This window comes from Rattus norvegicus, chromosome 6, assembly GCF_021556685.1.
Source record: "Rattus norvegicus strain SHRSP/BbbUtx chromosome 6, alternate assembly SHRSP_T2T, whole genome shotgun sequence".
Classification (NCBI taxonomy): domain Eukaryota; kingdom Metazoa; phylum Chordata; class Mammalia; order Rodentia; family Muridae; genus Rattus; species Rattus norvegicus.
Window position 1 is genome coordinate 135,030,359 of NC_141539.1, and position 7,917 is coordinate 135,038,275.

General features: G+C 47.4%; 1 long non-coding RNA gene across 1 annotated transcript; it reads right to left on the bottom strand.

The window, feature by feature from the left end:
- Positions 1 to 4,185: 4,185 nt before the first annotated feature.
- LOC108351376 (uncharacterized) lies at positions 4,186 to 7,430 on the bottom strand. Its single transcript, XR_015623517.1, has 4 exons — positions 7,320 to 7,430; positions 5,843 to 5,901; positions 5,364 to 5,631; positions 4,186 to 4,337 (listed from the first exon to the last, which is right to left on the bottom strand). It is a non-coding gene; the product is annotated as an uncharacterized LOC108351376 (long non-coding RNA).
- Between the last annotated feature and the right edge of the window lie 487 nt (positions 7,431 to 7,917).

Sequence of the window (7,917 nt, forward strand, 5' to 3'; positions counted from 1 at the left end):
GAATTCAGTTCAGTCAGAGTAGAGGGACCTCAAGGAACCCTGGGACTTTTGGGAGGCCTCAGAATGTGATAACAAAAGGGTCAGGCTCAGCTAACTTCAGGCAACAATGTCTCCTCCTTTCCTCCTCCTCCCTCCCTCCTCTTCCTCGTCCGTCTTTCCTTCCTCCCACTTCTTGAGACAGCGTCTCCTTAAGTAGCCTGGACTGCCCTCACACTTAGGACCTTCCTGCCTCAGCCCGGTAAGTGCTAGGATTACAGATACATGCCACCATGCCTAGCAGAAAGAAAATTTTAAACATGCTTTCATGAAGGGGAAAAAAAAGCTAACCTTGAAAAGATCTGATCTGCCAGAAACTTAGCTGCCTGCTAAAATAAACTTCAGGACTTGGTAAAAACAGCTAAACAAGACGATAATCTAATCCGAGTGAGATCCAGCACCCAGGGAAAAGGTGCCACGCACGTGAATGGCCAGGGAAAGATAACCTGTAACTTCCGGAGAAAAATCAATCAGATGAACTAGAACAGAGTGTCACCCAGGACCAAGGGCGAGAGAGCATGGCTTTTCTCTTCAGAAGCCACCCAAACTGTAGCTCAGTGACAGCACACTTGCCTGGCATGTCAGGGGCCCTGGGTTCAATCCTCAAAACTGGGAAAAAAATTGAATAAACTTTTTTAAAAGATCAGAGAAACCATAAAAGCAACAAGACGGCAAACTGGGATCTTCAAAACCGTTAAGAGAAAAATGATAATCCACCAGTGTAGAATGTTTTATCCATTAAAGCTATCATCCAAACGCCAAGGGGAAATCTTTTCTCAAATAAAAAGGAAAGAAAGAAAACATTTGCCATCAATAGAATTGCCTGAAAAGTTCTTCAGAGAAAGAGGAACAATGAGGTTGGGAGATTCAAACCTTTACGCAGGAGGAGGGTCAGATAAGGGAAATGAAACAGTAACATGCAGTGTTTTCATGTTTTTAAAGAATGCCTGACACTTTGTACTTATTTTAAATATTTATTTTGTATTTATTTTGTGCCTGAGTGTTTGCCCGCATCGATGCATGACAACCAAGCTCATGCAGTACCTGAAGAGGCCAGAGGAGGGCAACAGATCCCCCTGGAACTGGAGTTACAGACACTTGGGAGCTGCTCTGAGGGGTGCTCGGAATTGAACCCAAGTCCTCTGGAAGAGCAGCCAATGTTCTTAACCACAGAGCCATCTCTCCTGCCCCAAATATTTTCATCTCTTTAGCAACTTAACAGTTTCCTGGTTAAAACAACTTAACAGTTGTTGGTTCCAAACATCTAGAGCAGTATCTCTGGTGATCACATTGAGCGGTAAGCGGGGTGGATGGGGTATGTGTGGCAGTGGCAGCAGAGGGGAACTGAGTGTGCTTTTACAAAGGACCTGCATACTCCATGTAGCAGCACGGCGTCACGTGTAAATGGAACCAGTGTGTTAGTAGCTGTACTGTAAGTTCGAACACAGCTACAGTTAAAGAGATTTTTTTTTTCTGCTCTTCTGCTGCAAAGACAGAAACTCTTTATTTATTAATATACTTGTCAGTGTGTGTGTGTGTGTGTGTGTGTGTGTGTGTGTGTGTGTGTGTGTGTGCGCATGAGAGAGACAGACAGAGAGAGAGAGAGAGAGAGAGAGAGAGAGAGAGAGAGAGAGCGCCAGCCTAAGGAGCCATCTGAACTCCATCCACCTCCTTTAAGACAAGATCATCCATTGACTTGAAGCTCATCAGTTAGGCTAGACTGGCTGGCCACAAGCCCCAGGGAGCCTCCAATCTCTACCTCCCCAGTTCTAAGATCTGAGGTACACCTCCACCCCTACAGTTTCACAGTTTTATGTAGGTTCTGGAGATAAAGCTCAGATCTTCATGCTTGCAAGGCAAACATTTTACTGACTGAGCCATTTCTCTGGTATCTGATCTAAAAAAATTTTTTAGTCTGTATTAATTATAAAAGTAGTAGGCTTCATTGTGACGCTGTCGTATGGGCTTAAGATGTGTTACTCCCTCCTGTCCTGATCTTCAACTCCCAGTCCTTCCTTCTTCCCAGATTCCCCTCAATTTCTATTTCATAGATACGTACCTGTCTAGAGTCTCACAGAGACAGAGGACTAACAGCAGAAATGGGATGTGAACACTGCCGTGTCATTTGGGCACAAACGGGAGATGAACACATGTACTATAAATGATGTTAGGCTTTGCTATGTTGCCCTGCACGTCCAAATAACCTGGATGAAAAGGCCTCCCTTGAAATCAGGTGTACCAGAGCTCACCCTAGGAGTCAGCCATCGCGGCCAGCACGCTCCCATTAAAGAAGTCTGAAAGCAAAACAATGGAACAAAATAAAGGACCTGGTCCAGAGAGTTCAAGACCACGCGACATTAATGTGCTACGATCTCTCCCAGATACCCAAGCAATGGGGACGCTTCCTAGCGCATGCTGCAAGGCCAGCATTCTACTAGAAACCAAACAGACAGATTCGAGAAAGGAAAATCATCAAGTCAACGTTTCCCCCATGAGCACAGGATCAAAACCCTCCGAGGACACACTGGCAAATAAAATCCACATATACCACGGGCAACTCGGACTCTGCCCAAGAGCGCATGGACGGTTCAATATCTGAAGATCAATAAGTGTAATCCAACACATCAAACGACTGAGGAAAAACAGCGCGACCATATCAAAGGAAACCCGTGCCTAAGGCTAACGCACGCTTATGAGAGAAAATGTGGTCTTTGTCTTCCTGAGTCTGGGTTACCTCACCAGGGATGGTTCTTCCTAGCTCTGCCCATTTACGTTCAGACTTTATAATTCCATTTTTCTTAACAGCTGAATAACGTCCCATTATATACGTGAGTCCTATTTTCATTATCCATCCATCAGCTGATGGACGTGCCGGCTGTTTTAAATTTCTGGTTCCTGTGAAGAGCATCACTGAACAGCGGCGGGCAGGTATCCGTGGAGAAATAGGAAGCTCTGTGGGTCCATGCCAAAGAGTTGTAGAGCTGGGCCTTGTGGGAGATTTTCTCAGCTTGTTGAAGACAGGGCCACACAGATTTCCATAGTGGCTCTACCCGTCCGAGCTCTTACCGGAAATGAAATGTTCCCTCCCCTACACCCTTGCCAAACTGCACGGTCATTTGTTTTTATTAATGTTGGTCATCCTGCCTGGAATCAGGAAATCTCACAGTAGTTTTGGTTTGCTTTTCCCTGATGGCTAAGGAGTTCAACATCTATTTAAGTGCTTGACCTTTGGAGAACTCTGTTTAGTTCTGTGCCCCATTTTTGACTGGGTTATTTGTTTTCCTGTGTCCAGTTGTTGTCGTTGTTGTTGTTGTTGTTCGTATATTATAGATAGTAACCCTCTGTGTGCTATATATATATATATATATATATATATATATCCACATATATATACATATATATGCCATATGACCTAAGAATGTCAGAAAACAGATATTTACATTATAATTCCTAACATCATATATATACATATGTGTGTGTGTGTGTGTGTATGTATATGTTAGAGATTTCCCCCGTTCTGTAGGCTGACACTTTGCTCAAATGGTGGTGCCATCAATAGCTGTACAGAAACTTTGTGGCTTCCCGAAGCCCCATTTGCTAACTATCGGTCTTAATGCCTGCTCTATCAGCAGTCTTTTGCTTGTACCAATAGTTTTTCCCTTGACGCACAGCATGTACACTTCGCGTTGTGCATGGCCGTGCCCCACAGCGCTGACTAAATGCCCCTTACACACTTTGGCTCCGATTCCAGTGTTATACGCGCTGAGTCACAACACTTCCGCTGTTTGTAAGTTTTCTGTTCTTGTAGAAACACAGGGGGGGGGGGTTAATGATGGAAAATAAACACCCAGAATCAATTCAAAATCAAGTGCATAAAATGCAAATCTGAGGCTGCCCTGGAGGCGCTCACCTGTGTTGCACGCTGTAACTTCACCCCAGGCTCGGTCTGAACACACACCAGATGGATTTTGTACAGGACACACCATCACCCTCTCCACACACACCAGCCACAGTCACGTCAAACAACTCCACTCAGACGCTAAACCGGTGGTTCTCAGCCTAAGGGTCGGGATCCCCTTGGGTGTGTGAGTCAAATGATCCTATCACAGGGGTCACCTAAGACTGTCAGAAAAAAGAGTTTTCCTAACAGTTTTGAAGTAGCAGTGAAAATGGTTTTACGGCTGGGATCACCACAACATGAGGAACTGTATTGAAGAGTTGAAGCACCAGGAAGTTGAGAACCGCTGAGAGCATTGTCTGTATGGGCTGTGGGGTCTTCGCTGCACACACAGAGGTTTCTGCTGTTTGAGGAACACAATGTTTCAGTGATGGGGAATGCAGACTTTCAGTATTTCCTACCCTCATTCCTCAGGGTGAATCAAATTAGACTGTCTTTGGATTGGATTGGGCTGGAACACTTGATTTTTAAAATTGCTATTTGAGTTGCAGAGATGAGTTTCACTATTTAAAAAAAGATCAAAAATAGTTCAACGAAGTCTGGTTTGGGATTAAGGTGGAATCTTCAGCAGTGTCTGATGTGGCCTTAAACACACGTCTGCCACTCTGTACAAGGTGTTTGTGCAAAACAGAATTCTCACCGCTGGCGACCATAAAAGACACCTCTGAAAAATCCTGTCCATGCTGTGCTCTGCAGCACCAACGCTTCAGCCTGCCTCAGGACACCAACTCCCTCCTCCCTGATCCCTCCTCCCTCCTTCCTCACTCCTCCTTCCTCCTTCCTCACCCCTCCTCCCTCACACCTCACCCCTCCTCCTTCTCACCTCACCCCTCCTCCTTCTCACCTCACCCCTCCTCCTTCTCACCTCACCCCTCCTCCCTCACACTTCACCCCTCCTCCCTCTCACCTCACCCCTCCTCCCTCTCACCTCACCCCTCCTCCTTCTCACCTCACCCCTCCTCCCTCACACTTCAACCCTCCTCCTTCTCACCTCACCCCTCCTCCCTCACACTTCACCCCTCCTCCCTCTCACCTCACCCCTCCTCCCTCTCACCTCACCCCTCCTCCCTCACACTTCACCCCTCCTCCCTCTCACCTCACCCCTCCTCCCTCACACTTCACCCCTCCTCCCTCTCACCCCCCCTCACCTCACCCCTCCTCCCTCACACTTCACCCCTCCTCCCTCTCACCCCCCTCTCACCTCACCCCTCCTCCCTCCTCCCTGACAGATCCCATGACTAAGCTACTCTCTTCTGACCCTGCTCTCCACCACTCCCTCCCTTGACCCCTCCCCATTCCCCAACTTCACAGGGGTTTTCTATCCCAGTGACAAGCCACAGGGCCGAGGATGCTCTTTGGTGACACTTACACAGGCTGTTAGGAGCTGGACTTGGTGCTTCCTTTAGCTGTCACTAATCTCTGCACTCCTTCCTGATGATTCAGTGGCAGCAGATTTGCTTGCTGGTGTAGAGTGTGGGACCTCTTTGTCCTTCACATACCTGCACTTACACACTGTTAGGAGCTGGACTTGGTGCTTCCTTTAGCTGTCACTAATCTCTGCACTCCTTCCTGATGATTCAGTGGCAGCAGATTTGCTTGCTGGTGTAGAGTGTGGGACCTCTTTGTCCTTCACATACCTGCCCGGGGGGTGTGGGAAACAGGGGACATTCTCACAGCAAAGCATGTGTGTGACTAGAAGTACTTCCCCCCATGGCTGCATGGACTTGAAGGTTGTCTGAACTTGTAACACGCGTTCTGTGTGTCTACATGTGTACACGTGCCTCCCTGTGAGCCATACCCCCCCCCCATGTGTGGCTCCCTCTCTGCATCCCACATCCCTGCATGTACCTGTGTCTTAAGTCTGCTGGGGTGACCGCACTAGGCCTTGTCTCTTGTTCCTCCATTCGCTTAAAAAAAAAAAAAAGACAGTAGCCTCATTTTAAAAATAGTTAAAAACAGAAACATATGGCAAAGAGGCCTGTGTAAAGCATGTGTTCCACCCCAGTGAGAGTCCACAGCCTTGCCGCTGTACCAGTCAGGGTGCAGGGGGTTCAGTGTAGGGTTGCTGGTTGAGGCGTGACAGGGTTTGGCCAGTGAAGAAATTGACAACGCACTAACAGTTAAACATATGCTTGTCCTATGTGCCATGGTTCCTTCTTACAGAAGAGCACATTCCACGGCACTTACGCAAACGTTCATAGAGCCCTGTGGGGCCTGGCGAGTACCCGCTGCCAAGCGAGTGGATGCAGAATGAGAGACTGGCTGTGTAGCAAAGTCCTGTCTCAGTAAGGTGGATGAGCAGCAGGAAACAATCCTGCCAACCTGCTGGGCAGAACGCGAGCAGGCACAAAAGAACACATGTGATTCCCCTCTCACACAAGACCCCCAGCCGGTGCCTGCTGTGGCTGTGGGTGGAGGGATTGACCTAGGGCATAGGAAAAAGGCTATAGAGACAGACGAACCACCATAATTAGAGTGGTGGGCTGCACAGGCCACATTTGTCAAGCTTCCTCAAACTGTGTCAATTGAGTTCATGGAAAAAAAAAAGGAACTTTAATGTATACGTCACAGGTGGTTGGCTGGGAAAGGACAATGTCCCTAAAGTGAGAAAATAACCTCACTCCTAAAATGCAATGATTATGTTTGCATGTGTACCTGAAGCAGAATGTTCTAGAAGAGAGTCAAGTTGGGCAAGCATCCAAAAGTACAGTTACTTATTATGATAGTTTGGAATTAATCATACAGATGATAAAAGTATCTCTCGGAGAAGAAATGCGGTAGGCTGGGCTGGCCCTTCCACCATCTGTGGGAGAGCATCCCTGGTGCTTGAACGTCCAAGTTCCCACCTGATCCTGTGACCTGCCGGATATGCAGCCTCGGGCAGGTGCGTTCAGGCTGCCTCATACTTCTGAGCCTCAGAAGTGGCACACTGTATTCTAACAGCACAGGCAAAGTCAGAAGCTGCCTTGACTTGACTGGAGTAGATTGTCCTGACAGAGGTTAAAGAGAGCAGTGGGAGTGGGTCTGGGCGTGAAGGCTGCCATAGGTTTGCTTCTGCTCGCGAATATTGTGTAGCAGTTTAGCTCCGAGATGGATACATTCTATCCTTTATGGAAAACTCTTAAAACGGGAAAGAAAAGAATTTAAAATTCCCACAGGAAGTCCCTGAAACTGACCAGATTCTCGAGGCCCTTCTGCCAGAGTAAAAAAATAAAACCAGAGTCCCCACTATAAGGGAAGGAAGAAACTAAGCTGAGAAGACCCTCAGACATTAAAAGTCACAAAGAAGACTCTGAGACCAACCCAAGAAGCAGCAGAAACCCACCAAGTTGCCTGTGAGAGGTTTAGACCAACTGAGGCCCCTGGGAAGGATCCTCTCTCCAACCTGTTGAGCTGCCTGCAGGCTGTGCAGTGTGCTCCAGGTTCCCAGCCTTATGATCTGTCTGTCACCTATGCCAGGGCTGGGTGACGCAACTGTCTTTGAGTCATTTATGATCCAATAAAACTCATTGGTTCATCAAGTTGGACTTCGGTGGCATCCTTACTTTGGTCTGTCATAGGGTCCCTATCTGGGGTGAGCAGACATATTGTGTCTCCGCAGGGAAAGTTTGTCACCCCACAAAGAATGACGTGTTTTGCATATGGGAGGTAACTCCGTGGCTGTACCACTCTGTACTGACAGTTCTCTACTGCCAGGGACTAAGGGTTTTTCTGCTTCTGCCACCTCCATTGTTTCTGATGAGACAAACCTACAGCCACAATCACTGTTCCCAAAGGTAAGGAGGAGGAGCCAGCATGATGTGAGTGTGGCCCCCAGAGAACTTAGTCCTCAAAGCCATAAATTAATGACATTTGGGGTGAGACTTATGGGAGGTAATTTAGATTCTTAATTAGGTCATTGAGGTGGGACCCTCATGACAAGA